Below are 22,552 nucleotides of genomic sequence, written 5' to 3'. Positions count from 1 at the left end.
CTGAGATTAATGCAAACACGACAGATTTTCATTACATTTCGAACTTTTATAGGACAAAAAAATAAAATAAACCCGACCCTAAACCTATTCTACGGCGGCGACCGACGTCCTCCATCTGTGATCTCCATGTACGGGGGCGGGGTTCAAGACCCGTGAAGTGAAGGTGCGGTCTCCGGAGAGGAAAAGTAGAACACGGGAGACGGACCGGCCAGTTGGCACACCATGCCCTGCCGCCTCCCATGCCCTACTCATCCTCGGAGGAGTCCCCGACCTCGGCGGTGCTGGACGTTGGACGGCGGCAAGTAGGACACGTGGCTAACGGTGCTCCCGTCGTCGGCCGCCAGCATGGCCACCGCTTGTGCGGCGACTTGAGCGAGGGCGGCGACCTCGAGCTCCATCCCCGAGCGAGGGCGGCGACTTGCGCTCATGGCGGATGTGGTTCCAGGTAGGAGGACGATGTGCTATGGTGTGGAGGTTAGCTGGGCGTTGCCGCTTTAAGTAGCGCATTCCGGTGAGGCCAAGCGTCCGGGTGCGTCATTAAGTCATCGGAGTTGGTTCCGCGGGCACCGAGCCTCTTAATGACGACATACGAACGGATGACATGAATGCGGGCAGCTGGCGCCGGCTGGGAACGCATCACGCGAGGGACGAGGGTTTTGGTGTGCCAGGGTAGTCAGCTACGGTCGTGGCAACGTTGGAGATGTCCTTTGCTCACATGTGATCCCCGCAAGTCATTGGAAAAGCAAGACAACCCGACATGGTCTCAGGTCCAGAGGATGCAGTTGGCCGCGGTACACCACTCCGCGGACGCGTTGCGGCGCCCCGTGCATCCTCGATGAGCCGGGTGTTGGGGTGTGTTTGGATTGTGGCCAAAGTGCACCTTGCCAAAATTTTGGTCATGACCAAAAGATTGGTCTTTGTTTGGATGGTTGCCATTTTTTGGCATGCCAATGAACTCTAGCCAACTCTAGTTCATTTTTCTTGCCAATGTCGGCCAAATCATGGGCAACCAATACCTCAACCAAAATTTTGTTCATGACCCAAAGATTGGTCTTTGTTTGGACGGTTGCCATTTCTTTGGCATGCCAATGAAGTCTAGCCAACTCAAGTTCATTTTTCTTGCCAATGTCGGCCAAATCATGGGCAACCAATACCTCAACCAAAATTTTGGCTACCCAATGCTTTGATGGGGCAACCTTGGGCACAAACCAAACATACCATTGGTCATGCCACAACACTAACGCCACCCTCGGCAAACTGAAACCGACCGTGTCTAGCGACGATATGAGCGTGTCGCTCACCGCGGTCGCCGTGTCCATAGGCGGTGCTGGAGCTGCGCCCCGTTGTTGGCCCCAACGACCCACATGAACGGTTGTCGGTGGCGAGGAGGTCGTGGGCCAGCTCCTCCATTGGACTAGTCTGCTCTATGTCGTCCCGACGGGTGTGCCCCACATGTCTGTTTCCCTGTTTTCCCGACCATATTCGAGCACTAATGCTCCGCGTTGCACATTAGGCCTTTCACTATGTAGGCCAAGCGAGACAAATTATTTTTTATTTGAGTCGTTCAAGTATAATCATGTGGTGTTTGCTTATTTCTCATTCCTCTCCAACCCTCTTCTCCATCGATCATGTCGCCCTCCAGTCGAGTCCATCCTCCCGCATGCCTCATTTGAACATTCCGCCGAGTATCATTCGCATGTACCCACCCTAGTCCTCTTTCAATAGATCTTCGGACCCCGAGATGAAATCGAAAGGGAACGAGTGGGGGCACGTGATACCTAAGGCGGATTCAAAATTTTGAACCGGTGATCATAGCATCCGCAAATCATATATAAAGGGTATTCAATATTCGTTTCATTTTTGAACATACAATATACTCCCTCCTATCCTTTCTAGTTTACATATAAGTTTTATGTGGAGTCAAAGTATATCTACTTTGATTAAAAAGGTATCAACATTCAACAACGCCAATCAATATTGTTAGATTCGTACGTACTCCTAGATTTGTACTCGAGATGGTTTCCAATTTGACTATTGACAAGATTAATAGTACATGAGATTTATAATGTGAAAATTATATCATTGGAAACTCCTTTTACATACGAATTTGACCGTATGCTTTGTGTAAGTTGCATGTCATATATTATTACTCTAACATTTGGTCAAAGTTAGCCTCGAAAAACGCATTAGACCCTATATGCTTTGTGTAAGTTGCATGTCATATATTATTACTCTAACATTTGTGTAAGTTGCATGTCATATATTATTACTCTAACATTTGGTCAAAGTAGTATAGTGGAAGTGGATCCTGTGACATAGGTATCCCTGCCTTACCCTCCTTTTCGGTCACTTACTGGCGGACCCCATGCTTGCTAGGCCCCGCATGTCAGTTACTCAATGGGTTCGGCCACGTCAGGGGATCCTCATCCGTAGTATACTCCCTCTGTTTTTATTTACTCCACATAAAACGGAGGGAGTGGTGGTATAATAAATGACCTGGGGGGGAGGGGGAGGGACGTCGGTTTGCTCTCAACTGCGGTCCCACAAGCGAGCGAAAACGCAAGACGAAGCGCGTTCCATTTGGTGAGCGATGTGGAGGGTCCAACGTGCCGGGATGCAACGCGAACGCGACAAGAGCGATGTACAGTCAAAACCGATTGACCGGTCGTCACCGGAACCACTATTCACACCAGAACCTTCGCTGCTCGGCCTACGCCAGCCACTGCCCTAAAACCACACCAAATCTCCAGTCCATTCCCCCACCTTTCGATCCCCTAGCCCGCATCAAGCGTCCCCTAGTTTGCCGAAAAGCCATGGTGCGCCGCAAGATCACTTACTACAAGATGCCGACGCCGGAGCGCCGCATAGAAATCGCGGCGGCGGTCGGTGCCACAGACCTCCGTTCCCAAGCTCGCTTTGCGGCGGGCCAATCCCCGAGTTCTCTGGAGCCAAGCTACGAGGAGGAGGAAGCCGATCCAATGTTCATGGTGGAGGTCGCGGCGCAGAAGGCCCCCGATGGGTATGAGACGATGGACGTCTACTTCGTGCCGGCGTCCGAGTCCCCCAAGGTGCAGGCGGACCGGCGGTTCAACATGGCAATACTAAAGGAGGACCGGGAGGCAGAGGCTCAACTCGACGCGGAGCGCGCGCATGCCGTTGCTATCGAGGCTCTCCTGCAGGCGGAACCGAATGTCGTGGATGTGAACCGGGCGGCGGAGGCTCAACTTGAGGCGGAGTGCGCGGATGCCGCTGCCATCGTGGCCCTCCTGTAGGCGGAACCGGACATCCTGGACTTGAACTGGACGACAGAGGCTCGACTCGGCGCAGAGTGCGTGGATGCCGCTCTCATCGACGCCCTCCTGCAGGCGGAACCGGACGTCCTGGACTTGAACTGGGCGGCGGAGGCTCGACATGACGCGGAGCGCGCGGATGCCGCTGCCATCGAGGCCCTCCTACAGGCGGAACCAGACGTCCTCGACTTGAACCGGGCTGTGCTCTCGTCCGTGCAGAGCGCCTGCACGCTCCGCTTGAACAAGTAGCTGGAGGCCAAGGACAACCACGGTGCAGAGACCCACGTCGGCAGCGACGACTGGTTCGCGCTGGCAGCCAGAGACAACAAGGTCGTCTCTTTCCGCGAGCAGTGATAGTTTTTCTTTATATTGTTGTTTTTATGGATCTTTTGCTGTGTAAAAACATATATTTGTTATGCAAGTTGCCTAACTTGGGTCAGTCTACCATTTCAGGCGGTTGGATGAATATCCTACGTCTCCTAACCCTTCTTTCCTTCTTCCTCACCTCTTCTTCTTCCCCAACAGACCACCGCACGGGCCGTACGGATACTCCCCAACATGCGGTTGGATAAACATACTCTATGAACGAAAATTATGTGTCAACGATAGGATGGCTGAGTTTGGTGTGTTCCCATGCGACAACACGTGTCAGTGAGGGTGCATTCCCTTGGTTGGGTTTGCGGCGTGCAGGAGCGACCGTGTGAGGGTGCGGTGCGACCGCGGCGTGCAAGAGCGACCGTGTGAGGGTGCGGTGTGACCGCGATAGCCGTGCGCAAGTGTACCTCCTTCTCATTTTGAAAACTTTAGGCAAGCTTGGAAAAAATGTGTGGCGAAGTTTGGCAATGCAAGGCCTAGACCCAAACAGGATAAGTACGTACGTACTAGGAGTACTAGTGTTAAAAAAGAAAGGCTAGGTTTTCCGTCGCGGGATTTAATCGATACAAATCCTCGTTTCATGTGTCAATTAGTGCGTATTTTTTTCTCCAAAGACCAAAGAGCTAACCATCTCACTCCTCATCGCTTGATTAATGCAGCGCCATGCAAACCAACCTTCTCACTTCCGCATGCATGCGAGGGATATTAATGCCCTTGGTTGCTAACCCCATCAATTTTGCCTCAATTAGTGTTAGTGGCCCTTTGCAAATTGTAATTTTGATATACTGGCCTTGTGTACAAAAAAATGGAGGTAGTAGTAACTATATTTGACTTCCTTCCCCATTGCGGTGACGTCGATGATATTTTTTTGGGTGGTTTGGCGAAGTGCGTTCGACGGAGAACACCATTGAGGGAGACCATGGTAAGTCGTTCGCAAGTGCCGCCTGCAAGCCGAGACAACCGCCTTATTTGCATCCAGGAAGTCCTTTAGTAGTACTACTATAACTAATGCGGTGAGATGGCTTCTCGAAGAAGACGATGGAGAAGCGGATCAGCGAAGAGTGAAATGATGGTTGCTTCGTCCGTGCTTTTGTGATTTGACGCCTCACTCCTTTGTGATTTGTGATAGAAGGGATAGGGGAGTAGACTCTGCGCTCTATACTGTACTACATGCGTCCAAGCATGGGAGAAAGAGGAGAGACGTTGCATTTTTCTATTCCTTCAATCAATCAACCAGGGAGCTTCGGTTCCATCTTTTTGGCTTTGGCAACACCGTCCACAATGGTTTCCACCATGCCAAAAGCTATTTTCACATTTGGCTACACATTGTGGATGCCCTTAACCGTACCACTTGGTTTTGCTCCTGTGTGCTATCTATACAAATCTCAATTATATTGATCTAAAAAATTATAGAATCGAGATTAGTAAAAAGGAGGTCATTTTGCCGCGCGGATGGCAGGGGAGGTTTCTTATTTTCGGAGGACGTTGTCCTGGCGGTTTGCTAACATGCGGTCCCACATGTCAGTGCTTTACCAAGCCGATCCGTGTCCCACATTAGGCAGAACAACGGCAGAAGCAACACGTGGTTAAGTTGAAGAAGATGAGGGAGAAGTGGATTCAGCAACGAGTGAAAGGATGGTTGCTTCGTCCCTCCAACTTAACTGCGGGAAAGGTGCAGCTTTGTGATTTGACGCCTCATTGCTCATTACTACGCCTGCGCCATGACTGGGGTGCTTCACCCTGGCTGCTCTGCACTGTATTCCGGTATGGCACGTGGACCCGGTAGCTTGATGTCCCACATGTCGGCGAAAGGGACTAGAAGATTTATGAAAGCAAGCACTCCACTCTTACGACGGAGGATTAGACGACACGACGGCCCAGTGAACTGTCACTTGTACTATATAGGACTATAGTTTTGCTGTTTCGCACGATCCATCGATACAAACCCGATTAAACAGGAAAGGGCGGGATTTTTCCCGCGCGATAGATGATACTGGCCATACATTTCAAAGGCAATTTTAATGTATGGAAACTGAATAATTATAAGTAACAATATGATATCTAGTAAAACTAAGAACACATATGATTTATTGTGTTAGAGTAGTAGTAGTGTTGTATTGCATAGTTGTTAGATGTAACATGCGAGAACGTGTAGAGATGTAGTTTTGGAGGGCCTACAGAGAGAAAAGCGTAATACGGTCACCGAACTTCAGAATAAGCTGATTACGGTCACTATATACGTTTTGCGGTGATTATACGGTCACTTGCTCACAGCTCAGCATCGAATTGCACTCTGTTGACCGGCCAAATAGTCTGCGTGGCGCCATGTTGACTAGTTAAATTGACCACGTTCATTGTGGCTCCCACCTGTCAGTTCGCATAGGAAAAAGGTCAGATAAACACAAATTTACGCAGGCGCGACAAGGCTCCAACCCGTGCGCGGGAATCACCTGGTTGTGTATGTGTCTGTCAGGGCCTGATGTGTGCGCATGCACGTGTAGGTTGAGCACTTGAGCGTGAGAGTGTGTGTTGGTCGTGTGGTGTACTGGTGTGTGCATGCATGCGTGCGTGTGTGCGTGTGAGTGTTGCGTGCGTGCGTGCGTGGTTGCGTGTGTATGTATGAGTGTTGCGTGCATGCGTGGGTGCATGTGTTTGTGTGAGTGTTGCGTGGATGCAGTTCGTGTGCATGCGTGCGTGTGTGTATAATCACCACACCAGCTCATGTGTGTTAAAACAGATGGCTTAGCATACCAATACAAGGCCACCTTGTCCGCTGTGCCCGCGATCATGACTTCGAACCACCGTCCAAATAATTTTCTGTCGTTTGTTTTCATTCTTACTAGCAAGATGCCCGTGCGTTGCATGTAACATCAAGATGCATTTGTATGACTTGTTTATCTTGTGAGAGAAAATGATGAATGAGGGAAGGCCTTATTTGCAAATGTGGAGAGGTATGTGGGTACCTTTTTGCAAAATTGCCATAGTTTCTTTCCTGTCCGTCAGATATAAATCGGACGGCCTATATTGCAGGATGGCAGGCACACCATCATCACCAACTCTGTTTTTTTATAAGTGTATTTTATGTATTTTATAAGAGTGTAGATGTAGAGTAGATACAAGTCGACAGGTGGGCACGATGGTAATGAGATAATGTGATGCAACACTAGAGGTGCCACGTGGAGCGTTTAACTGGTCAACTAGTCATGTCATGAGCAAATACAGAGTTGTACGGTGAGCCCGTGACTGCATAATAACCACTAAATGTAAATGGTGACCGTAATGAGTGGATTCTGAAGTCCAATGTACGTATCGTGCTTTCGCTTCAAATACAATGATCGTCATTGCATATATCGCGAGAGAAAGATGAAACATGCGTGAATTTTCTGGGGGCTTACTTTTAGAGGACCTGGAGATAGTTTTGTGTGCATACGTGAAAGGGGTGTATAGGGGGGTATGCGATGGAGAGAGAGATGCTCTTCGTTTCTCTTTATTATGACTAACTTTGTATATAGTATAAAAATATACAAATTCACAGTGCGGAATAAATATCATTGTGGGCACCATGCAATGCAAATTACCGTTCGTACTCCTCCATATAACTTTGTAATGTTGTATATATGTAGAAACTGTAAAATAATTTTTTGGCCACACTTTATTCAAAAGGAATGTTGTATGCGAAATAAACGTGAAGAGAGGGCTTTTTAGATCAATGGGGTACGTGATGTAACATGTGTGAATGTGTAGTTGATGCATTTGGCGGGGCCTAGAGAGGTATGTGTGTGTATTACGTATTCGAGAGAGGCATGGTAGAGGGGCCGACGGGGGGGCATGGGAGAGATAGCACGAGAAATGAGAGTGGTCTAGAGAGAGAGAGAGATGAATATGAAGTCATGACAAGAGATTTCCATTCCCTTGAGTGTGTATATGCAAGGGGGAGGGAATAGAGGCACCAGGAGAAATTTTCTGTGTGTGTGGTGTTTGTGTTGGTATGTGTGGGTGTGAGAAGATAATGAGACGTGGGGGCGGAGGTTGTGTCACCGCGTGAGGTCCGGTGGGTCGAGGTGAGGCCCTTCGTTCTGTTCCATCCCGCGCCACATTGGTCGGCCCGTGCATTTAGGAAGACCCATGGATGACTAGTCGTACAAGCCAAAGATAGCAGAATTGTGAAGGACTCTGTGTCCACTGACAAAGCCGGCTAGGATTTGTAACCCTAGGTTCTCGGACTAAGGTAACCCCTTTATCTCTGATATTACTATTCATCCAACCTAACTTTAAGGGGCATCCTACAGAATGCTCTGCTAGAATCATACTTATCGATTAGGAAGAGAGGTGTGAGACAATGCGTGAGAGATAGGCGTAAAGATAATGTGCATACATGAGACATGTAGGCAGGTCCATGTATATAGAAAGGGTCGATGAGGATTGTGCATGTGTATGTTTGCGAGAGGAAGAGTGCTTGTGATAAAGGTTAGTGAAAATAGTTGTAAATGGTTATGAGAGGGAGGGAGGGTTATATCTAGAGCATGTGTGCGAGAAAGACACCTCGGGAGAGAGTGTGTGAGCATGTGTGAGAGACCACCGATGGAGAGTGAAACTACACGTAAAAGACTGCTCTACACTTTGATTAAAGATATAAATTGTATCCAAATATTAGGATGGGATCATGATATTTGCAATTCGCGTAAGGAGCGGTCATTGATCCATCAGACATCTAGATTCTATCAAATTTGAGCATGTCTATGTTATTATTCGACACAATTGATCCACATAGTTTGTATTTTGAACTCTAGACAATGCATCGCTTTAGCAATCGAATATAAACGTGAGTATAGTTCATGTTGTGTGTGTAAAGCACATTATACATACGAAAGTTACACAATGGACATTATAAATAGCTACTACCTATGAACTAGCATACATTTGAATTCAACTTAAGGTGGTTTAAAAAAATCGAATTCAACATGAAGTCCATTCAATTATTTGAATTTGATATCATGGCATTTGTAAACCATACCTAAATTATGGGGGCACCAATCATAGCTCTGATTTTGTACATAATAGCATATGTAGTCGTGTACAAAATAGATTCAAATTTAGCTCCTCCATTCCAAAATAATCGTAGTTATAGGATTTTCAAGTGTCAAAATTTCAAAAAGAAGCGGATAATTTAATGAGGTTTTCAAACATACAAGGTCAAATATAACGTTGTATATTTAGGTCAATCCTCATTGTTCAAGACTACTCTAAACGTGAATGCTTGTGTTTCAAAATTTCGAACGAAGCGCCAAAAGAGCCTCTACTCGCCCGAAACTGCGTGAGACCAATGTTTGGCAGTACAAGGAAATTAGTTTTCTAATAACTCCTACCCATGAAACCTACCGGCCCGACGTCCAAAGGTCTAAACCGGGGTAGGTTTGTAGCTTCATCTAGACGCCACACAACCACATCCGAAAAACATTCATACACAATGGCCGCCTAAGCACACATGCGCGCGGCCGAAATCGCTCCCGCCCACTATTTGGGACACCTGGGATTACCATCCTACCCCCAACCCACAGTAGGTCCGAAATTTAAGAGGGGGCAAAGTTTGTACTTTCCCCAATTTTCAAACAAGCGCATCCCATTTCTTTTCAAAAAAGCAAAAAACAAGCTTGTTCCAGACCGAAACATGGTTCCCCCCACCCGTCCGATTCCCCATTCGTACTCCATGGGCGCCAAAACTACCTCTCCACTAGCCGCGAAACCCCGGCGTCCTCCGTCCGCCACCCCATCCCAACCATCAACCGCCGCCCTCCTCCATCACGCCGGAGCCGATACCCCGACGTTGTCGTCCACCGCTACCTCAACCGCAACGCCCTCCACGGCTAGTGGTTGAAGCCGAGGCCGAACCGTCCGTACCCGAGCCAGTTCAACCACGCCGTCCTGCGCCTCACCGCTACCGCACCAACTTCGCCACCCTCCACCACACCGGAGCTGTTCCTGCTACGCCGTCCTTCGCCGCCTCGGATCCGCTTCCCCTCCGCTGACATACGGCCACGGCAACACAGTCAACAATTTGGCCATGGGTTCGTCCAAGCCTGCACCCTCCAGAACATCGGTTTTCCCGGTAAAAAGAAGAAAATTGGCGCGACTTGTGGAGGTGACCACACCGGCAACCTAAAAAGGTACTCCTCTTCCCTTATTCGTGCAAATCTTACGTCTCTGCTTGCATGGTATTCATCCCATAGAAGACACTAGTTGACCGCTTCTTCTTGATACTAGATGTTCCTAGTAACTCGCGATGCACAAGGTTTCTCCTCATATACTATTTCACCTTAGATAGAGGTCCGTCGCCCCCTGAATTACAATTTTTGGCCACTTGATTCCCAATTAACGGAAGCATTCCCCGGCGTAACAGGCGCTAGTATGCCTATTACGCCGGGGAAGCAGCGCCTTGGTGTTTATCTTAGGGGCGTGTGCGGCCTAGGGCTACTGGCGCCCGATCTGGAGGTCGACCGGGATTAAAGGGATGGCCTGGGGCGCTTCCAAGCACGGCGGTGGTGTGAGGTCGATGGGAGGGCGGGGCGGCGGAGGCAGGGTTCTGGGCCGGTGGTCGCTGGCAGTTCGAGAAAGATCGTCAACAGTGACTGGCGGGAGGTAGACGAAGGCCATCTGCCCGTTCCTTATAGATCGGACGGTTCATTAAAAAAATCGACTGACCTATTTATTTTGAGTCGACTGTTATCTTAGATATGACCACATGTGGTGGTGTGCTGGAGGAGTACCTGCATTTCCTGTGCTCATATATTACAAAATCATACAGAGTAGAATCTAATTTTGTTTGCCATGCAATGTTGTAGAGCTATCATATGTCTCCTGTCATTTATTTTTCAGCCGCCTGCTATCTGCTACTTTTACAGTGCACTAGTTCTACACACACTTCACCCTTACTCTCACTGTTGTGTTTTATGCAAGGGTATTTCAGACTCTGCTGCCATGAGAGAAGCCAAAAAGAAAAGAGAGAAGTCGCTCCAGTTTGGTGTGCGGGTAGGCAAGACACGTTTCAGCGCTATAATGGGTGCAGTGTCAGCAGATGGAGACGGTAAACGTAGCTCTAGAGTTGATGACCTCGCTCGCAATGAACCACCATCCCAGGCGCTTGCTTTAACTTCGCGGTGTCATATGTGGTTGCATGTTCCATATGGTGTCTAGCTTGTATTTGAAAGGCCGAAGTCGGTAAGATAAGGAAAGATATTTTTTTACATGAACCACCATCCCGTGAGCACCAGAAGACAAATAGCTAGTCAGGGCACTGGCCGAGCCAGTGACAAGCCCAGCAAAGATAGGCATCACCTGGAAGCCAACTAAAAAGCTGCGATGGTGGCGAAGCAGCCCGCCTCCCACCAGGCTCTCAGGTCCTAGATGATCATGCTCACCACTCCAGCCGGATGTCTAGCTTGTATTGCTTCCAATTTGGTTAAATTGCATCTGCTTAGCTTACACATTATACCTTTGAATATGACATGCCTTTCTATTTTTGGTACATACTAGTACATCTGTGTATTAACCATGTTCTTACATCAAACTAATGTTCTTGTGTATCCATCATCAATCACTTATGACGAGGCAGGCAGGCAAGGGGACTACTCCTCATTTAAAGAATGCAGCGTCAGCCTCCCGACATGATTCTCAAGAAACAGAAATGCTAGATGAAGATAGTGAACGTAGCTCTGTAGTTGATTACATCATTTCCCCTACACTAGCATCGCAGGTGCTTGCTCTAACTTGGCAGCGTGATATGTGGTTGCATGTTGCATATGGTGTCTAGATTGTAATTCTTCCAATCTGGTTAAACTGCATGTGCTAGCCTGCTTAGCTTATACATTATACCTGTTAATGTGACATGCCTGCCTGTATTTAGTACATAGTACATCTGTCTATTAAGCATGTCCTTACATAAAACTATTGTTTTTTTGTATCCCGCATCAATCAACATGATGAGACACCTTTAGTATATGCAGTGCGATATTAGTTGCATCTTTCATATGATTTATAGCATGCGCTGCTTCTAATTTGTTGAAATTCCATTTATGATGGGACGCTTTTAACTTGGCAGAGTCATATTGGTTGCATCTTTCATGTGGTGTCTAGCTTGCATTGCTTCTTATTTGCTGGAATGGTTTCTGGTTAGTTTACACAAATAGTTGTGAACATGCCATGCCGTCCTGTTTTTCGTACATATTCCATCCTGGTATCATTTGTTTGCCTTACATCAAAGTAGTGATTGTCAGTATCATGCATGAATGAGTTCTGAAGAGAGAATTTTATTGCTTTTTCTTGTCGGTTTTACTTGACAATTCAAAATCAATAAAGCGGAAGGAAGTTAGCAAGGCAGCGGATAAAGGTGCTCCTTCCGAACGAAGGGCCTCTATAGTTTCTACTCATCCACACCCCAAGATGATTTCCAAGACAACACATGCATAGACACTCAACAAAGCTGTGTTTATGATGAGCACGTCTCCCCTAGTGCAGCATCACCGGTGCTCCCTCTAACTTGGCACTTTTATATGTGGTTGGATGTTATGCGTGATGTCTAGCTTGTATTGCTTCTAATTTTGTTGAATTCCATCTGCTTACTTTACACATTATACTTGAATAAGACACGCGTTCCTATTTCTAGAACATACAATATCTGTCTATCACACCATGTTCTTACATCAAATTACTACTGTTGTGTAACCTGCAACAATCACTTATCATAAGACACGTTTGACTTCGGAGTGTGATATATGTTACATTTCACATTCTTTTCTAGCTTGTATTACTAATTTGTTGAAATGGCACTTATGACGAGACAGTTTTAACTTGGTAGAGTGATAGTCGTTGCATCTTTCATATGGTGTCTAGCTTTCATTGCTTCTAATTTGTTGAAATGCCTTCTCCTTAGTTTACACATCATAAGCTATGAATATGCAATGCTGTGAATATGCAATGGCACTAATGATGAGAGACCTCTAACATGGTAGTGTGATGTTGTTTGCATCTTGCATATGGTTTATTTCTTGTACTGCTTCACATTTGTTTAAACGCCACTTATGATGAGACACTGTTAACTTGGCAGAGCGATATTTGTAGCATCTTTCATATGGTGTCTACCTTCCATTGCATTGCTTCTAATTTGGTGAAATGTCTTCTTCTTAGTTTACACATCATAGTTCTGGTTATCTCTTCCGTCCTATTTTTCATACATATTACATCCTCCTATCATGTGGTTGTCTAACATCAAAGTTCAGTTCGTTTGCATCACGCATCAATTTTTTCTGAAGAACTAAATTGTTATTCGTTTTTCTTGTTGGCTTGACTTAACATGGCACAGAGAAAGAGGAAGAAACACAGAATGGCAGGGAATGAGAAGCGGATGAATCCTGCAGATTCTGCTGGTACTGATGGTGCAATAGAAGGTCAAAGTCCAGCAGAAAATTCTACAAACACGACATCCCATGCTACATGAGTTGCAAAAAAAGACAAACAGAAACTAATAGCTGCCACCAAACAAGCAGAGACACCCCTAGTTCTTGCAACACCTACCACAGTACTACCAGCTGCACGACGTACTCGTGCGTCAACTGAGCTAGCAGCATGTTCCCAAGCTCCCTTGCCACCTGACACTACTTCCCAAGCACTCTTGACACAAGATGAGTTGGCAATATCAGATGAACCTTGTGAGCTTCAACAGCAAGAAGGTAGTTGCTGGAGTCAACTTACAGTTGCATGCTTCTTTATATGTAGTCTCACAGTTTGATGTACACTAACACTTCCTATGTTTGTTGTTGGACTAGCACCTAGGTGCAAGAGGAAACAAACATCAGGGATAATGCTCGATAGGTTAACTAAATCTAGAGGAGGAAGAATGGAGATCCATTTTGAGGCAGGTTTAAAAAGTCCACGTGATGCTACAGAGTCAGCCAAGTTAGTATCAGAGGCAGCGGTTGCTGTTAGGTGTCATGTATGTATACTCCCAACATGGATTCAGTACAGGAATGACAAAGACGAAACCCAGTTCAACATCTTCCTCGACCATTTATCTGTAAGTATGGTTATGTATGGAAACTAGTAATATCGTCTTGCTCTGTCCAATACTTTCTAGGTTGCTGATAATGAGACTCCCATAATTTTCAACAGATGAGGTTCAAGTTGGATAGCCAAGATGATGCAACCAAACAAGCTTGCACCCATGTTTTCAAGTCTGCTCTGCGACAGTATCGGTATAACTTGAGGAAAACTCACTTTGAAGGCAAGGCTAACAGTGAACTCGCCCAAACATCTCCAGTGGAAAATATATCTGATGAAGACTAGAGAGGCCTCATTAAACACAGGTCCGATCCGACTATCAGGTACATTATATATATGTCATCAGATCACATGTTGAAGTCCTATTTACGCATGTGCCACACAAATCTATCTTCTTGTAGGTGAACTGTTCAAAGACCAAGGCCAACCGTACGAAAGTGAAATTCCAATAGACGACAGGATCTCGTAGCTATATTGCACACTGCGAGGCTCTTGTAATTAGCTGCTGTTTCACTCTTTTCACTGTACCATATTATCAGATCTATATTGACTTGTTCCAAATGCAGAGGAAAGCCCGCAAGGACCAAAAAGTACCTGAACCAAATGCTGTGGAAATCTTCAAGGACTGTCACACCAGCAAGAAGAAGGGCATGACTACACCAATCAAAGCCGCTATTGTAAGTCCTTAATCCTCATGCCTTTTAACTACTACTTACTCTGACTTGTGCCTTGAAATGCATGGTTTGCAGCCAATGTCTATTACTCCTTTCAATTTTATACACAATTGTCTTAGTGTATCATTGAACCTTACAAGGTTTAAAAGAGAGGAGTGATGTTCCTTTGATCTTGACCCGTAATCTAGTTCCATGCTGGACTTGCCCACACAATGTTACACTTGCCTGTTTGTCTGTTCTCAGTTGTTTTGTGATATGAATGACGTCATACTATGCTTACCATATTATAAACTTCGTCTCTTTATCCTTAGCCCTCAATACAATGTGAAGAAATAGACAATACATTAGCGATGGTACATGGTCATATGTTTGGAACCTAGTTTTATATGTACTTTGCAATAAAATACAACTAATATTTTACATGGGTTCACCAGAATAAGTTCTGTATATAGACCAAAGCTATTTTGTTTGGTTTTGCTGCCTCCTTAATATCTTCTGTTCTGGTACTACTAATGTAAAACCTCAACTTTTCAGCGAGCTATGGAAAAAATGGTGGAACCGCCACCTTCTGAAGGTGGCAAGGCAACTATAACTGCAATGTCAGCTCTTGCTGCAGTGGGTCAGTACCTGTCCACTAACAGTGCCAAAAGCACGTTCCTACGTAATACTGGGTTGGTTGTTAAGGCAATATCGTCCAAACTGCCTCATGATCAAGATATGCAAGCTCAAAGCAATGTTGTATCTGTGCTCCAGACACAAGTCCATTCCCTAACAGAGACCCTTTGTGAAACAAGGAGAAACATTGCTCAATGTCGTCAAGATATGCATGGTTTTGAAACCAGACTATCAGACATTTGCTATGTTGTTCAGGAGCCTAGGGGAAATGAAGGCGAGGGTTATGGTGCTCCATCGGACAATACAGCATGAAAACGTAACAGTCAGGTCAAATGAACTGAGCTTTTGAACTTCTGGTGGTGCATTTATCTGCTAGACTGTTAAGTTTTATGCCAACCTTCCTTTTGTTATATAGTTGTAATTTGTTTTGGTGCGATACAAAATTTATTCTTAACGTGCAGCCACCGCCTGAAGAAAACAGCAAGCCATTTTTGTATAGTGTAGGGTGTTCCCTATATTTGCACTGGTGGCGATCTTTGATGCTGAGTGGATGTAATCTGTGCAATTGCCTTAATAGCCTAGCATTAGTTTCGGCCTTATTTATTTCCTAGTCTTCTTTTTCCCTAGTTTGCTAGTGGCCGCAACTACCATGGGCCATATACGGGCTGTAGGATCCATGGGTCTCCTACGGGCCGTCGATAAATGGGCCTGTAATCGGTGGTCCTCGGGCCGTCGGATAAATGGGTCTACATGGGCCATAATCGGGCGTAATTAGTATCGGCCCAGCACGGTAACAGGCCGTTAACAGGCCGTTGGACAGCAAAGGCTTAATTCTGTCACATGCATAACGGGTCGTTAATGGGCCAGAATATAGGACGGGCTGGAAACGGCGCAAATGGGTTAACATGCCAGAAATGGGCCGACTCTTGCCATGGGCCGAATTTGGCCCATTAGGGTAACAGGCCAGTAACGGGCCGACTCTTGCCATGGGCCGATTTTGTCCCATTAGTGGAACAGGCCAGTAACGGGCCGACTCTTGCCATGGGCCGAATTTGGCCCATTAGGGGAATAGGCTAGTAACGGCTGGAAGTAATCGAGGGCCGAAAAGGAGCCCAAGAACGTATGGGCCGTCAATAGGCCAAAAGCTAACATGGGCTGGAAACGGCCCGTGTAAATCATGGGCCGTTAACGGGTATAAAGAAAATTACTGTTCATTATGGGCTAGAGTTACCGTGGGCCTTTACCTGGGCCGACCTATTATGGCACATGAAAATCTTGTGGGCCTTTACCTGGGCCGGCCCATTATGGCACACGAAATCTTGTGGGCCTTATCCTGGGCCAGCCCATTATGATCCGCAAAATCTCGTGGGCCTTTACCTGGGCCGGCCCATTATGATCTGCAAAATCTTGTGGGCCTTTACTTGGGTCGGCCCATTTAAACTTGTTGGGCCATGCCACGTGTCGACGCATCATAGGCGCCTTCTGTCCAGTGAGTGGATGACATCTGTCCTGACGATGAGCCGACACGTGTTTCCTTTAGCCAATGATGATTTTACACGTGGAAAATCCCCATTGGTTGGGGCTGTTAACGGGTTATCAGATCCAAAACCCGACCCGATAGCTTAACGGCGTTCCGTTTCGGTGGATGCCACGTGTCGGTCACCCTTGATGAAAGCACTTCTATGACGCGTGATTTATCGTCATGGAAGTGGACACTTTCGTGATGATAATTTTGGTAATGTCATGGAACACTTCTACGACAGCACAGGTATGACTATCTTGATTCTGTCATAAATTTGTCATGGATGTACATGCATGAAAAAAAGCGACCTACTGTGATAAACACGTATCATCACGGAAGTGTATTTTTTTGTAGTGACATGTATAATCTAGAAGACTCCATGGTTGAACTTAAGCATAATTCACAAACATCAAAACACAAGCACTTCTTATTTGTTCTAGAATCTTCCGTATCAAAATTGCCCAAATGTTTTTCTACATGATTTGCCATTATTTGTTTTTACTTTATGTCTTACGACGCACAATTCCATGAATCTTAAAATAGATTAGCTTTCTTATAAAAACTAGATGATTTTGAATGAAATGAACTACAAGAATAAACGAACATCTACATCATGCATATATGACTCAAAGCTTGCATGCTATAATGTGGTATTTATTCATAATTTGGTTGCCAAATCTCATGAGTGCAATGCACGTGTACCTTACTCTAGTCTAAATCGTGTTTGTGTGTGTGTTGTGCGTGTTGAGGTGCAAATTGTCTTTTTTGGGTACATGTTAAGCTTATTCTTCCGAAATTTCAAGCCGCGCCTTGTTATGCCGAAAATTTAAGCTAGCGTCTCTGTCTATCGTGCTGCGAAACTCCCGCCTCTTCAACCCGCGCCTTGTTAGCCCGAAATATTTAAGATATATCTTTGTCTCGTTGTGCTCCGACAACTACCTCCATCTCAACCTGCGCCTTGCTATTCCGAAATTACAACGCGCGCGAAAACTCCCACCTCATGTGAAATCCCGACATGCGAAATGCCCGTGGTACCCCTGAACCGAAAGAACCGCCTCAAATCGGTGGGGGTACTTTCGTAACGTACCCCACATTTCGGAGAAGCGCGTCTCTAAGCCATGGTTCCCCACTGCCATCCCATCCGCCCCCCATTCATACACCGAGGCCGTGAAAACCCGCGACGAAACCCCACACCCTGCTCCGTCCACCACCCAGCCGGAGCCTCTTCCCCGACGATGTCGTCCACAGCAACACCTCGATGTCCCTGATCCACCGTACCGGATGAGGATCCGTTGTCGATCTCATCGTCCCGCCGGTTCAGCCACCTCGTCCTCCACCTCCAAGGAGTTGCCCCGACGTTCTCCTCGTCTTTCGCGCCACCTCCATTCCCACACCGCCGTCTTCATCTGCACCACCGGAAGAGCATCATCATCACCGTTTCCTCGGATGAAGCTGCGGCCTAATCGGCGCCACCAAAGAGGTTGTACACTAATCACCGCATTTTCTTCTTGATTCGATCTCACGGTGCTGCCGGCGCTCAGTCCCGAGCCGACACGGCGCGGCTCCATCCACGGTTGCGTCGCCAGCCACTTCCTCCACGGTGTCGCTCCCTCAGCGGCGACGTCCACATCAGTAGGACCTACTGCTGCTTTAGCTCTCACTCGCGCTGCTGCTCTGCTCTTGCTCTCGGTCCCCTGCCTGGTCTGCTCTTGCTATTGCTCTTGCTCGTGCTGCTACTCTCGCTCTTGCTCTTGCTTGCAATGCTGCTCCGATTTAGCTACACTTCACTCCGATGCCGCCGGGGTGAAGGAAGAACCAGCCGCAGCGGGGAGGGGGGCTCGCCGGAGAGGTACCCCACTATCTATCTTAAGGTTCAGGATGGGGGCGGTGGTCGCCGGCGGTGGCGGGGCGTTGGCGGGGCGGTGTCGTGGGGATCACCGGAGAAAAAGCTCGGCACGGGGGGGGGGGGGCTTAGAGGGATGGCCGGGGCGGTGGCGGACCGGCGGTGGGGAGTGTTTTCGGGGCGGGCAGGGCGGCGCACCGCCGGCCGCGGGCGGCGGGGGGCTGCTGGTTGGCCGACTTAGTGGGGTGGAGGTTGAAGATGAACCGCAGGCCCTTGATTTCGTATCTAACGGCTGCAAAATCGACTGACCCGAGATGAAAAAGTCAGTCGACCGACGTGTAGCCTCACCTTGCTAGTGCGTTCAGTTTCGACAGCAAAATTCAGTTTCGACATCAAAATTCAGTTTCGACAGTTAAGTTTAGTTTCGACAGTTAAATTCAGTTTCGACAGTTAAGTTCAGAGATGAGTGGCTGATGTATTTTACATCTAGCACTTTGTGGTTATGTATTTTACGTCATGTATTGGAGATGCTATTAGAATTCCACTCAGGTTAACGTTGTTCGTTGTCTCTCTTGTCCTGCTTCAGCCTCGGTGTCGTACAACTCACCGGAGCTGCTCCAACGACGAAACCCTCCATCACAGCGGAGCAGTACCTCGGGCTCCATCTCCAGACGCCTAAGATCTTCTTCCCCTCCTCCGACAGCCAAGTCAGCCGGAGCATCCTCACTGGCCAACCTAATCACGCTGAGATCGACATGGCTTCGCCAAAGAGGTTGTACACTTGTTGCATCTCTTTTTTACTCTACATGTTATATATATTGTCCACTGAGCACTCGTAGTAATGGAAAATACGATTATTTTATCCTACTATATGACAAGAAGTGAGGTACCAGGAAACTTAGCTATCCGTGATGGACTCTCTTGAATGCCATCATTATTTATCTCTGCGCATTTGAGCTGTGCATTTGTCGATGGGCCTGGGAGTTGAGCTAGTATGGCAGTGGCCTGGGTCCAAAGTAATAGAAGTAGCACAAAAACATTTTTTAGTGTAGGATTTTCCTTGCTCAAGCCTGCCTACTAGAATCGCCAGTGCTTGAAAGGAAAAGTGAATGAAAAACATCAGAATTGGAAAGTTTCCTATGGTACTACTTTTCATGAATTTGGTGCAAAGGAATGGAGCAAAGAAAAACTATAGGATTTGTTCCTTTAGTGTCTCCTTGAAAGAAAAACCGTAGGAATTCTAATTTCCACTTCTCCTCCTTTTCATATTCCTATTCATCAAGCACAAGACTAAGAGATAGTAGCATAATAGCATTATAACCATACATTTTCTTGTGGTTTGACTTAATCTCACCATGCTTTTTTGCATCCTGTGATCTTCCAATTGTTGTGAATCAAACACCCTGATTGGCAGAAATCATGTGTTTTTAAATTCTCTGTTTTGCATGTGCATTCCTATCCTATTCCTGTCTATTTCCAATCCGTGCATTGTTAGAATCCTCAAATTCAAACAAGGCCTTACTCAATTACTTCTGTTACAGATATGTGTCAAAGAAAACCTTGTGTGGTTTGTCTTGCTCCTGCGGCGCTGTGTTCCACCCCAGCTCAGCTGCTCCAACGACGGAAGGGTTCACCACAGCAGGGATCCGCTCTCCAGACTGTCCGCTACCTCAGATCTTCTTCCCCGCCGCCGGTAGCCACGACAACTGCATTACCATCATCAACTGAGCAGATGACCTTGAGGACTACACGGGTCCGCAAGAGAGGTCGCACTCTTCCGTGTCTACTTACGTTATGCGTCGCTTAATATGATGACATGCTACATTATCGTCGTGTTCACCTATTAGACTCCGAGTCAGGTCCAAACTAATGCTAAAACTTGAGTTTTTAAATGGTTGTGGGGTACATATTGGGGCAGCAATCAGTACTATCTGTCTACTATCTGGTTAATCTCCCGTGTCTACTATGAGTTTCATGTTGGGTGCAAACAAACATTAAAGGATCCATTATCTATATTTTTTAACTAAAGCTATTATCTTCCTGCTATCATTGGTTTTGGGTCTATCCATAGTTTGCTACCATCACTGGATTTGTGCATGCACTCCTTACATAATCTCACTATGTTTTATTCCTATGCATGCCAGTTATTGTACACAATGGAACTGATCATGTAGAGCAAAAGAGACGAGCCTTGTGTGGCAATAAAATTTCATGCAGACGTCGTTCCATGGTGGGCGCAAAGGCAGCCCCCCTCCACCCATTTCGGATCATAATCAAGAGGAAGATAACTGTTATGAGGGGGATTCAGAAGGAGAAGACCACTCCTATTTACCCTATGAGGTCTTCGCTCTAACTTGGCATGCTGATGTTGGTAATATCATGCATATGGTGCCTTGCATTGCTTACTGTATACATTAAAGATGTCATCTGCTTAGTTTAGACATGCTTTGTGTCAATGCCATCTGTTTAGTTTCTTTATCGTATGTGTGAATCATGCAATGCCATCTTGTCTAGCCAGGCATCATATATGTGAATTTTGCAATGCCACCCTGATTAGCCAGTCATCTTATATGTGAATTATATCATGCCATCATTTTTTTATTACGTGTTAAATTTGTCAACAATTTTAGTACATTCAATTACTCTTCTTGTGCATCAGCCATTTGGCACGGTCATGGAAAAATATGGAGTGGAAACAAGGTCTTCAGAGCAGACAATGCTATCCGACGAAGCGCATGTCTTGCTGGTTACCGATAGCTCCTCAGAGGAGGATTCAGAGACAGATGACCAGTCATATCCCCCCCCCCCCGAGGTGCATGCCCTAACTTGGTAGGGTTATGTTGCTCATATCGTGCGTATGGTATCTTGCATTGCTATGTCATTTGCTTAGTTTAGACATGCTTTGTGTGAATGCCACATGTTTAGTGTCTAATTACCATATATGTGAATTATGCAATGCCATCTTGTTGCAAGACATTATATATGTGAATTATGCAATGTTATCTTGTTGCAAGGCATTATGTATGTGAATTATGCAATGCCATGCTGTTTAGGCAAGCGTCATATATGTGAATTATATCATGCCGTCCTTTTTTTGTATTTCTCATTGCTTTTGTCGACAATGTTTGTATATTCAACTGCTCTTCCTGCGCATCAGCCATTTGAATTGGTGATGGAGAAATCTGGAGTGAAAACAAGGTCTTCAGAGCAGACAATGCTACCTGCTGAAGCAGATATCTTGCTGGTTACAGATAGCTCTTCAGAGGAGGATTCAGAGGCAGATGACCAGTCCTATTATCCCCCTGAGGTGTATGCTCAAACTTGGCAGGGTTATATTACTCATATAATGCATATGTTGTATTGCAATGCTTAGTTTTTACATCATATACACAATATTGAATGCCATCTCCTTAGTTGACACATCATATATGCGATTGCCCTCTGCTCACTTCCTTAGTATATGAATCATATATTTGAATTATGTCATGCCATGATGTTTACATAGACAGCATGTATCTTAATTATGGCATGCCAACCCATTCTCTAAAGACATAATATAGTTATATCATCTCATCCTGTTTACATAGTCATCATATTTAAATTATGTCATTCTATCCGTGAATTATATCATGCCATCATGTTTCCATCGACGGCATGTTTGTGATTTATGGCATGCCAACCACTTTAATAGACACATCGTATAGTTATATCATGTCATCCTGTTTACATAGTCATCATATTTTGAAGTATGTCATTCTATCTTGTTTAGTTAGCCATCATACATGTGAAATTGTGTCATGCTATCCTGTTTAATTAGCCATCATATATGTGAAATTATGTCATGCTATTCTGTTTGCTTAGACAACATAAATGTGAATTATTTCATGCCCTGTTTTCTTCCCTACTATCCATTGCACCTGTCTATCTTACAATGTCTGTACATTCAATTACCTTTCTTGTTTATCATCCATTTCAATTGGAGGGAGTGATGGCAGTATCTGTGGGAGTAAAAACACGGTCTTCAGAAAAGATCGTGCTACCTGTCGATGCAGATAGAACCACGGTTGTACTTGCCCAAGAACCAGCCCCACCACACATAACCCACACTCATGCAGATTGTACCCCACCCAGTTGGACAGAGAACCAGCTACACCCCTTCTAACCCCAACCCCAGCAGATAGAC

The sequence above is a fragment of the Triticum urartu genome, chromosome 5A (assembly GCF_056163025.1).
Source record: "Triticum urartu cultivar PI428250 chromosome 5A, HENAU_Tu73, whole genome shotgun sequence".
Lineage (NCBI taxonomy): Eukaryota > Viridiplantae > Streptophyta > Magnoliopsida > Poales > Poaceae > Triticum > Triticum urartu.
Note: the sequence above shows the minus strand (reverse complement) of the source record.